Source organism: Lissotriton helveticus, chromosome 2_1 (assembly GCF_964261635.1).
Source record: "Lissotriton helveticus chromosome 2_1, aLisHel1.1, whole genome shotgun sequence".
NCBI classification, from domain to species: Eukaryota; Metazoa; Chordata; class Amphibia; order Caudata; family Salamandridae; genus Lissotriton; species Lissotriton helveticus.
The window spans coordinates 1,175,845,388-1,175,854,777 of record NC_136059.1 but is presented as its reverse complement, the minus strand read 5'-3'; positions in this window follow the sequence as shown (position 1 = coordinate 1,175,854,777).

Genomic DNA, 9,390 nt, shown 5'->3' with positions numbered 1-9,390 from the left:
GGTGCCACCAGGTCATCACCGCCTAATAAAACAAGTAAGGAGGTATCCCCAGGGGGGGGAGAGTGACGCTAGAATCTAACCAGGAAATAACTCAGTCAGGAGTCATTTTTCCACAGTTGTGCAACCTACAGTGAGAAGGAACTTTAGGAAACCCACCTTGACTGTGTGCTAGTTGTAGGAGGTTATTGGAACTGTGGGAAATAAGGATAGTGCGTTATATGTTAGCCCTGCAACTACTTCTGGGGCTTAATTAAATGCTGAGTTAAGTGGGTTTACCCCCATTGCAGTCAAATAAATAGTAGAAGACCTGTGATGTTTCCCTGCAAATGGAAGTGTTGCTTTGATCTGATAAAGAGCTGTTATTGCCAAATCTTAAAGTAAAACTGTGTTCAAAGGTAATATGAAGTAAACTGAATACAGTAATTGCGTAATTGAGTTGTAGAAGAGTAAGAGTTTTCTGCCAAATGTCCAAGTGAATTATCTATTTTACAAATGTCGGTTGTTCTTATGTCCTAGAATTGGAAAGTACTTCTGCTATATTCTACACAATCTAAATGGAAATTTAACTGTGAATTTTAAAAGTGAAAAGAGCGAAGATATATATAAATATTATTTTTATAAAACAGCTCATATTTTCCTAACATTTTTGGTGTAGCGTTTTCTTTTGTGTGCTATTGCGTGGTTTTATTCTTGGGTGGTCTGCAACCTTAACACTGTGCCTCTGAAATGCTTGTCTTGCCCTAGGCCAGGCTACCCAGTTCCAACAGTTGTGGTCTCCAACCAGTAGCCCGTGAGCTACTGTAGCTATCCAGCTACCTCTGGGGAGCTCACCTGTGTGCAACCCAGATTAATAAATTAGAAAGATTTTGCATCGTTGAATTAATATACATATAAAAAAATTGAGATTATACAACACTAATAATATTAGTAACTCTCAATGCGTTTCAGTGAACATAAGTAGCTCGCAGTACAGAAAAGGTTGTAGACCCCTATAAGTTATTAACTTGAGATATGACTTATTACTACACCCCCACTCTCTGAGTTACAATATCTTGTGTATTACATAGTACAACAACTACGAAAGCCATGGGTACAGACTACGTTCGACCAGTGAATTTAGACTGTATGCTTGATTGCAGATACAGTAATGCAAGTGTACATATCAATCAGATAAACAAGCCAAGTATGTACAAAGGAGTCATCAGCAATATGGAATTTTATATTTGAAGAATTGACTGTAAGCCTTAAAGATTTACTTTACTCTGCATCATTACATCATTGTAACAGCAATCGTTTATTGAAACCAGTGATATGAGTAATTCATTGACACCAGCATTGTGGCTTTGAGTTCACCACAACATAAACATTCAGAAAGTTTTACACTCTATAATTTCCAGTGTATCATCAACTTGATACCAAAGATTTTGGTAGTCTAAGATTGTTGTGCCTTATTTGCCTGTTTCAAGTTTGAGAGAGACCCCTTGGAGACCAGGGGAATGGGGTACTGTAACAGTAAAGAAAATGTTCTTCCCTTGGCAGACCTTACTTAAGAAACCCAAGTTAATCTTAGATCTCTTAGTCCTCTTGGTACTAAGCCCACTACATTCCTTCACTAACTCACACACTAGACAACATAAATGTGATTCATTATTTATTTATATAAAAATATATTCGTACAAATACAATTCAGTGATTAAAAAACAGCTTATCTGGAGCTAGTACTTAAAATTATTAACACAAACAATTTCATAAAATACAATCAATAATACACATGGATTTTAAAAAAACAAATGCAATTAATTCACAGTTATGAACCCAGAGATAAAGAGGGGATAAGAAAAAGGAAAAGAGGAGAGACATACACACGACATAAAAATTGTCAATTGGTGTTTACACGTTTTTTGGGATTTTATATACACACAATCCTGGCACTGTATACTTGTAAATCTACAGGATCGGTGTTAGTCTCCCTTGATCGTGCTGTAGGGCGTCGACGCGTTTCGATGGTTTCAATGATGAATTACCATCTTTATCAAGACTCTGGTGATGAGTCTCTCCAACTTTTGTGGCACTGGTTGGTTGCCAATTGGAAAACCCTTTTACATGTTACAGGTATTAGTAATTGTCGGCTTGGGAGATCGAATTTTCATCTTCGTCTTTGTGCCTGTATTCTTGGTACCGTATTAAGCGGTTCTGAGTTGATATCCCTCCCGCAATCCTTTCACAGGAGCCGAACCCTTTGGTGACCTTTTTATTTTTAGGTATTTAATACTTGGTCCGGTCTGCTGTTCACTGTGCTCTTGGAATTTTCAGAGTGCTAGACTGTTTGTTCCCCCGGTTAGGTGGTGTTCTATCTTCTGCTTTCCTCTGGGGCGGGTACTCTTTTGCTTCCCAGTCCTATATGGAGCAGGACCCAGGTCTCCCGCGCCCCTCGTGTCCCGTCGGTCGTTTGTAGAGAAAAACGGATGCCGATCGTCTCGCGTTCAAAAGAGATTGTTGTGCCTTATTTGCCAACTGCAGATGCACACTTCCTACAACTGAACTATTATTGTACAGCTTTGGCAACACAGACCTTCCTACCAGTACGTCAGTCAGCACACACAGATCCTGTCTGCTCTCCTGGACAAATGAGACCTGTTTCAGCAACATGAGGCGAAGAAAACTCATTCCAGTACTTCTTCTGGGATACCTAAAAATTCTCACAATCATGCTCATGGGTGTTTCTTCACCCTTTTTTTTTAATTTCCCAAAGAGAAGAGCATACAAAACATTCATTACAATGTAACAAGGGCAATATAGCAATACATTTTCTTTTCACTTTCAATTCAGAGCAATTGACATAGCACATTTAATAGGGACAATTACAGATCAAATAAAACATCCTAAGATCCCCGTGACGGTACCCCCGCGTGAATCCCTTAGGTGGGTCGAAGCTGGGTTAGACCTCCGTTGTATGCTACTAGTCTAGCATTGCTCCTAGGATCAAACTCGGCTTCCCCAGATATTATAGGTCTACAAATTGTTGCCCGTCCCCTTAACTGCCTAGATCTAACCAGTTCTCCCCTCCTAGAGAGCCAGTCACCCAAATAACCATTGGTTTCCGTATTTTTTTACCACGCTCTTATAAATACCCATTAATCACCACAACCATGCCTGGAATGTAGGAGGTTGTGCACTTTTCCACACTGCTGCTATTAACAATCGGACAACTGCCATAGATATCAAAAGAGAAATAAGTCTGAGTCAGACCGTTTTCACTCCTATTCAAGAAGCATCATTAGTGGGCTAATACATATATCTCTCCCAAACATATTTTTCAAATATGCTTCAATCCCCTGTTTTAAAGGCAGCAGCTTCTCACACCCATAAAACATATGTATCGAATCCGCTGGGCCCTCACCACACCTGCAGCACTTATCATCTACCCTTTGACCACCATCCAAACAACTTTGCCGGGGTACAGCATAGATTAAAAATCATTTTGTACTGCTGAGCTTTCAGATCAGATGTGAGAAGAACCTTTATTCCGAGCCCAATGGACAAATACAGATCCACGTCGCCTTCTCCTAGTTTACTCACCCAGCTAGATGTAATCTTCTCTAAATCATCCAGGGCTGTATCTCTGATAAGGTTATACATCTGTCCTGTCCTCCAGTCTGGCTGACTTATTACCTCCAAAAGAGATGCCCTTTCCAGGGAGATCTCACTAGAGCTAACTTGTCTCAGAGAATCCCTCCCCTGCATGTACTTGAAAAAAGATCCTACAGCCTCTTCGAAATCTATTTGCAGCTTGTCGAATGTACGCAGTTGGTCTGCAGAAAATAGATCCCTTATCTTAATAAGGCCTAATTGTTCCCATTGTCTGCCCATTGTATCATAGAACTCGGTGGGAAATAGAGGGGAATGCCAAAGAGGGAGGAGTCTGTGAGAAGTTGGCCTGGTATATGCTGTCCACTATTTAAAGTGGGCACCTTGCACAAGTCCTAATGACCCATATGATGTATGAGGTCAAAGATAACCTTTAGAGAGCTATCCTAGTAGTAGCTGTGGAGAGCAGCCTTCAGGCTTAATCTTGAAGGAATGTAAAGCAGCTTGTTTTACCAGAATATCACCTCCTATATTGTGTAAATGAAAGGAGAACCACACAGTAGTTATATAAAAATATGTATTTATTAATATAAATATTTATGGAGCCCCAACAAACCTTGGCAAAAGTAACCCACACAGGAAGGTCAAACAGGTTACAGTGTGGACCAGCAAGGTCCAGGGTACTCACCAAGCAATGGGGAGTGAGGGCACTTCTGGATCAATCAGGAAAGCCTAAGAGAAATCAAGATGACCCTCAGGGGGACCCACAGGCCAAAGGAACCTGAGTCACGAGGGGGCCTCGAGCAACATTGCAAAGTACCAGCCCATGGAGCACTCGGTGTGAGGAGGCCGGAGTTCTTTGGTGAAAATACTGCTCAGGGTCAGAACTACACAGAGTCCAATGCACAAGCTCTGGAATTGCCAAAAAGTATATGCAACTGCAAATGGATGCAGTGCACATGGGTTCGGGTTATGGAGTCCCCACGAGGAATACTGGCCTCAGAGCGCAGATCAACCTCAGGGACTTTCTGAAACCCACCTCCTGTGTTGCTGAAACCTTCTGCAGGAGCTCAGGAGCAGCAGACCTGTCTGCTGCGTTAAGGTGCCTGAAGTTGCAGGGGAGTGAGTCCTTCACTCCAAGGGAGATTCTTCTGTTGTACTGAGTGCACCACAGGTCCTGCATGGAGCCTATATGGAGCATGGGCACAGACAAAGCTTTTGGACGGAGAGGGAGACAAACTCAGACCCAGTCGAAGTCCAGCGAAATCCAAAGTGTCCAGACGGTTGAAGGTCAATGGTTTCTTCTTGTAGAATCTTGTCTACGTAAAATCTAAAGTCTTACAGCCAGGTAAGCCCTTTTGTACCCACGGGAGAGGGTTGGACAGATTCAGATGACCCTCCTAGGGAAGGGTCAGGACAGAGGGGTGGTTACACCCATGTCCTTCACCCAGTTTCACGTCCGAGCAGAAGCCAATGGCTCCCAGAACTGGTTTGAGCTGGACTATGCATAGGGACCCAAAATGTGACCCCAGTGCAGACTTTCAGGCACTCTCATAGTTCACTCACCCTGCACCAATACATTAAATGGCGATATGCACACTTCCGCCCACGTGACGGTAATGGCACATCCGTCCCCGCCCTACTTTTAACAGACCCATTCAAGTCTCACAGCTACCGGCGGGACCCTTCGAAGAGCGTAGGTCGAACTGACCCTTTTTTCCATGACAAATGTGAGTACGGGCGCTTTCCATATGAGCAACGTTGCTCTCTTTAACTTTAATGCCACAATGCAATTTGTATCATTTGGCCCAACCGCTACCATTACCCAGAGCCATGATACTTTACATCTAACTCTACTGCTACGATGACATTTCAATTGCCATTTTTTTGGACGTTTTCCAAACTAGCAACGTCGTTTTGTTCTGTCTTTAACTTTCATGCCACAATGCAATTTACATCATTTTTGTCCAACTGCTACCATTACCCATAGCCACGATACTTTACATTTAAACTCTACTGCTACAATGACATTTCAATTGCCACAACCACTGCCATTTCCTCTTCCCCCCTTTTTTCCCATGGGGTCGTAATAGGGAAAAGCTCTCCGTAGGGATCCATGAGGCAATGCCCTCATAGAGTCAAAGTGAGGCTGCTTCTATGTTATTTGTTGTCAGTCATTGTGTTGTCCCAGTCTAAATCACCTGCGTTCCTGCCTGTTTAATACCACGTGCTATCACTGGATACAAAAAACTTTTAAAACTTATTTTTAATCATCCTCTTAACAAAAAAAACTCACCCAATGTGCCACAAATTAGTCCACCAGCATTTCTGAGCTCCTTCAATCTTTTGGACTTAATTATGAGTAACCAACACTGGGGCACATTGTAGCCACGCAGGGCTATTTTAGCGATAGCCATCATGCATGCCTTCAGACAGTCACATGCATGATGCCATCATTTCAAGCATACTGGAGCACTAGCTATTAAGAAATATAAGACATGCATGATAATTTATCTTGTCGTATTGTGCCTGCATCTAACAAACTTTTTCCTTCACAGGTACTCCACTCTAAGGATCGGTAAGTTAAAAGGTCCCACCACACTCACAGCACACTTTAGGGTGTGTGCTGATACTTGCACCACTGTGGCCGTTCTTCTTTTTACGCCACACACCTTGGTCCTGACGAAAGCCTCTTTACAAACCTGAAGGCTGAAACTAGTAGACCTAAACCCAAAAAGGGATACAGAGGTACATTTTAAACCTCACGTCTATCCTGTTGATGTGTTTTACCCATGTCCTAGGACCCTTCCATTAAAACTTTTATAAGGGGAATTCCTAGAGTTTTAACACATAATCACACTTCACATAGCACTTCACTTTTGTCACACCAGCAACCTGCTCCGCTGTAACACAGGCGTTGAAGCACAGCTGGATTACATTAGGTGGTCCAGCTGGGCCCCGATGATGAAGCATGCCACCTACTAGGTAGGTGGGTGAGGGGTTTCCTAAAATCAACGTGGGTTGTTTGCGCTCCCCTTTTTCAAGTGTTTGGGTCAAGAACCACAAACCTTAACCTGCTAAAAAGACTTGTCCACTTTGTACATTTGAACTTATCACGTAACCTGCAATTAGTGAAGCAGAGGGTTGAATTGGATTCCTCTGTAGTTATCGGTAAAGATAGCTTTTTACACAATGCCCTTAGTATATGAAACGAGGATGTAGAACACGTAATTTTCGGGCTAAGTTTGATTCTTTTCTTATTATTTGTATTTTTATGGGCATTTTCGGTAAATAAGTGTAACTTATGGATTGATGCACCGTTAAAACAAGGAATTAGATGTTATTTGTTCTGCCTGCGATTAATTAATCTACATATTTACTATAGACAGTCAAATAATGTTTGTATCTACAGCCCCTTTGAGGTATTTCCTTGTATAGCTGGTGGTTGAATATTTCAGAAGATACAGATACCCCGTGGCATCTCTAGGAGTGGTAATTATATTCCCACAAGTTTAGTACTTTGATTTGGCTTGGTTTGTAATCATGTAGCACTGTTTCATTCCTTGGTTCCATTAGTTCAGTTTAGACAAAGGGGATTGGCTATTTCTTATTGTCTTCTTCGCTTTCATTACTTTGGCAAAGTCACAGATGTGATTATGTTCTATGGCAATAGAGTTCTTTCTAGTGGTCACTCCCTGGTACTTAGTTATGCATGATTAACCTCTGCACTTTCTCACAGACTGCCACCTCAAGAGAGGAAAATACCTTATAAATACTGCCAGTTGAAACTGCCTTTTGTCCATGATATTACCTGATTTTTAAAGGATTAATCTGAAGAGTGAATCCCATTGGAAGCAATAATTTGTTTTCCTTTCTTTTACTGTGCAATATATTTGTTCCAACGCATTGCTTGTATTTACATGTACTTATTTACCCAGATGCGGTTGGATTATTTTGGTTACACCCTTTTGATATAGCGCTGCTCATGCAGGGGCACCCTCTCACTAAAAACCCAGCACCCTGCTTTCAGGATTGATAAGGCCTGCTATAGGGGTGACTTGTAAGTTTTAATGGTGTGACCTATAGATATAGTGAACCTATATCTAAAGTAAGTGGTACAAGCATCAGCTTACACAGGTTCCTGTAGCAGACCTGTAGCTCCATTTTGCATGGCCTCTTATGGGTTGCATAATACATGCTTCAGCCCATGGGTGGCCTCTGGAGTACCTATGCCTTGGGTATATGTGTGCCATATACTAGGGACTTATAAGGGTACCCTAGTATCCAATCTGGAGTGTACCAAAGTACATGTGTAATAATTTAAAGGAGAAATCAGATAGACTGGGGTCCTGATTAGCAGGAACGCAGTCAGACTAGTCAAAAACAGTGAAACATCAAGCAAAAAGTGGAGTTAACTATAAGAAGCAGATCCCACTTTCCTACAGAGTCTTTCTATTAAATTGTTTGCTCTTCATTAGTTTTTGACCATTATTCCATAATCCACAAGCGGCAATCACATTCTTGAACCACACTTTAAAAAAAATAACTCAGCTCTATTTGCCGGGGAAAACAACTCCTAGCTGCATTACCAAGCGCCAGCTCTTATATGGTGGGTAGAATGGCCTGATGCCCTTGGTTTACCATATTTCCACTACCTGACCAGAACAATACCTCCATCTGTTGCAGTATGACTGCACAATAATAAAACAAAAAGCCAGGAGCTGCCCACCCTTCCGGCTCTTGTTGGACGATACAAAATTTGAGGGCTCGCCTAATCTTATTATATTGCCATATAAAGTTTATGCACATGGCATCCAACTTCCTAAGTGAAAAAACATCAATCTCAAGAGGGATAGAGCGAAACAAGTAAAGCACTTTGGGCAAAACTAGCATTTTTAGAACAGTGCATCTACCTATGTTTGATAGGTGCAGCCAATTAACAAGCCTTAATTCGGTCCTGACCTTACTAATCAATGAATTAAGATTAGTTTGATAAATTGTAGATACCTTGGGGTTTATCTTGATCCATAGATATGTTGTGGTATCCATCCGGCGAGTTTCTGCAAATACGATAATATCTGTACAGATAATCTGGGATTTTTCCGTATTCAATGAATAACCAGGTTTACTCCCACATTCCCCAGCTAACCACTCAAACTCCACTATTGTTTTCTCGGGGACAGAAGTTACCACTGTGGTGTCGTTGCTTACGCAAGTACCTTGGTGTCATATCCATTATTGGAACATTGGAATTTTGGGAGCTCCACTGAAAACAATGGAGTGCTCCGAGCTTCTAATGACTGGTATAAGGCTGGAGCTCCAACATTACAGTGTTTCTTTGTTCACAGTTCTGGCTGTGAAGAAAGGCTTCAAGGACCCTAAGGGGATTCCAATCCCCTCACGCTCCCATAAGGCTTTGTTTTTTTTTGTTAGAACATTCTGCCCTCTCGTGTCAGAATGTTCTAATAACCTTATAGCCCTTCGTAGCTGGGCTATACCGGCTATTAAAGTCCCTCTCCCTTGTTAAAGGCCCTCGCCTTCGGCTCGGGGCCTTTAACGCTGGAGAGGGCCTTCAATAGCCGGTATAGCCCTCTACGGCGGGCTATAAGGCTATAACACACACAGCCTTAATATCCTGATTTTGGTCTATTGTCACTATAAGAGGATCTACATAAAGGGCAGATAAAATGGGAGAGCAGGGACAGCCCTACCTTGTCCCTCTAGTATTATCGATTCTCCCTGACTCTTGACCCATAATTTGAAGTCTGGCATTGGGAATAGTATCAAACTGTGCCATAAATA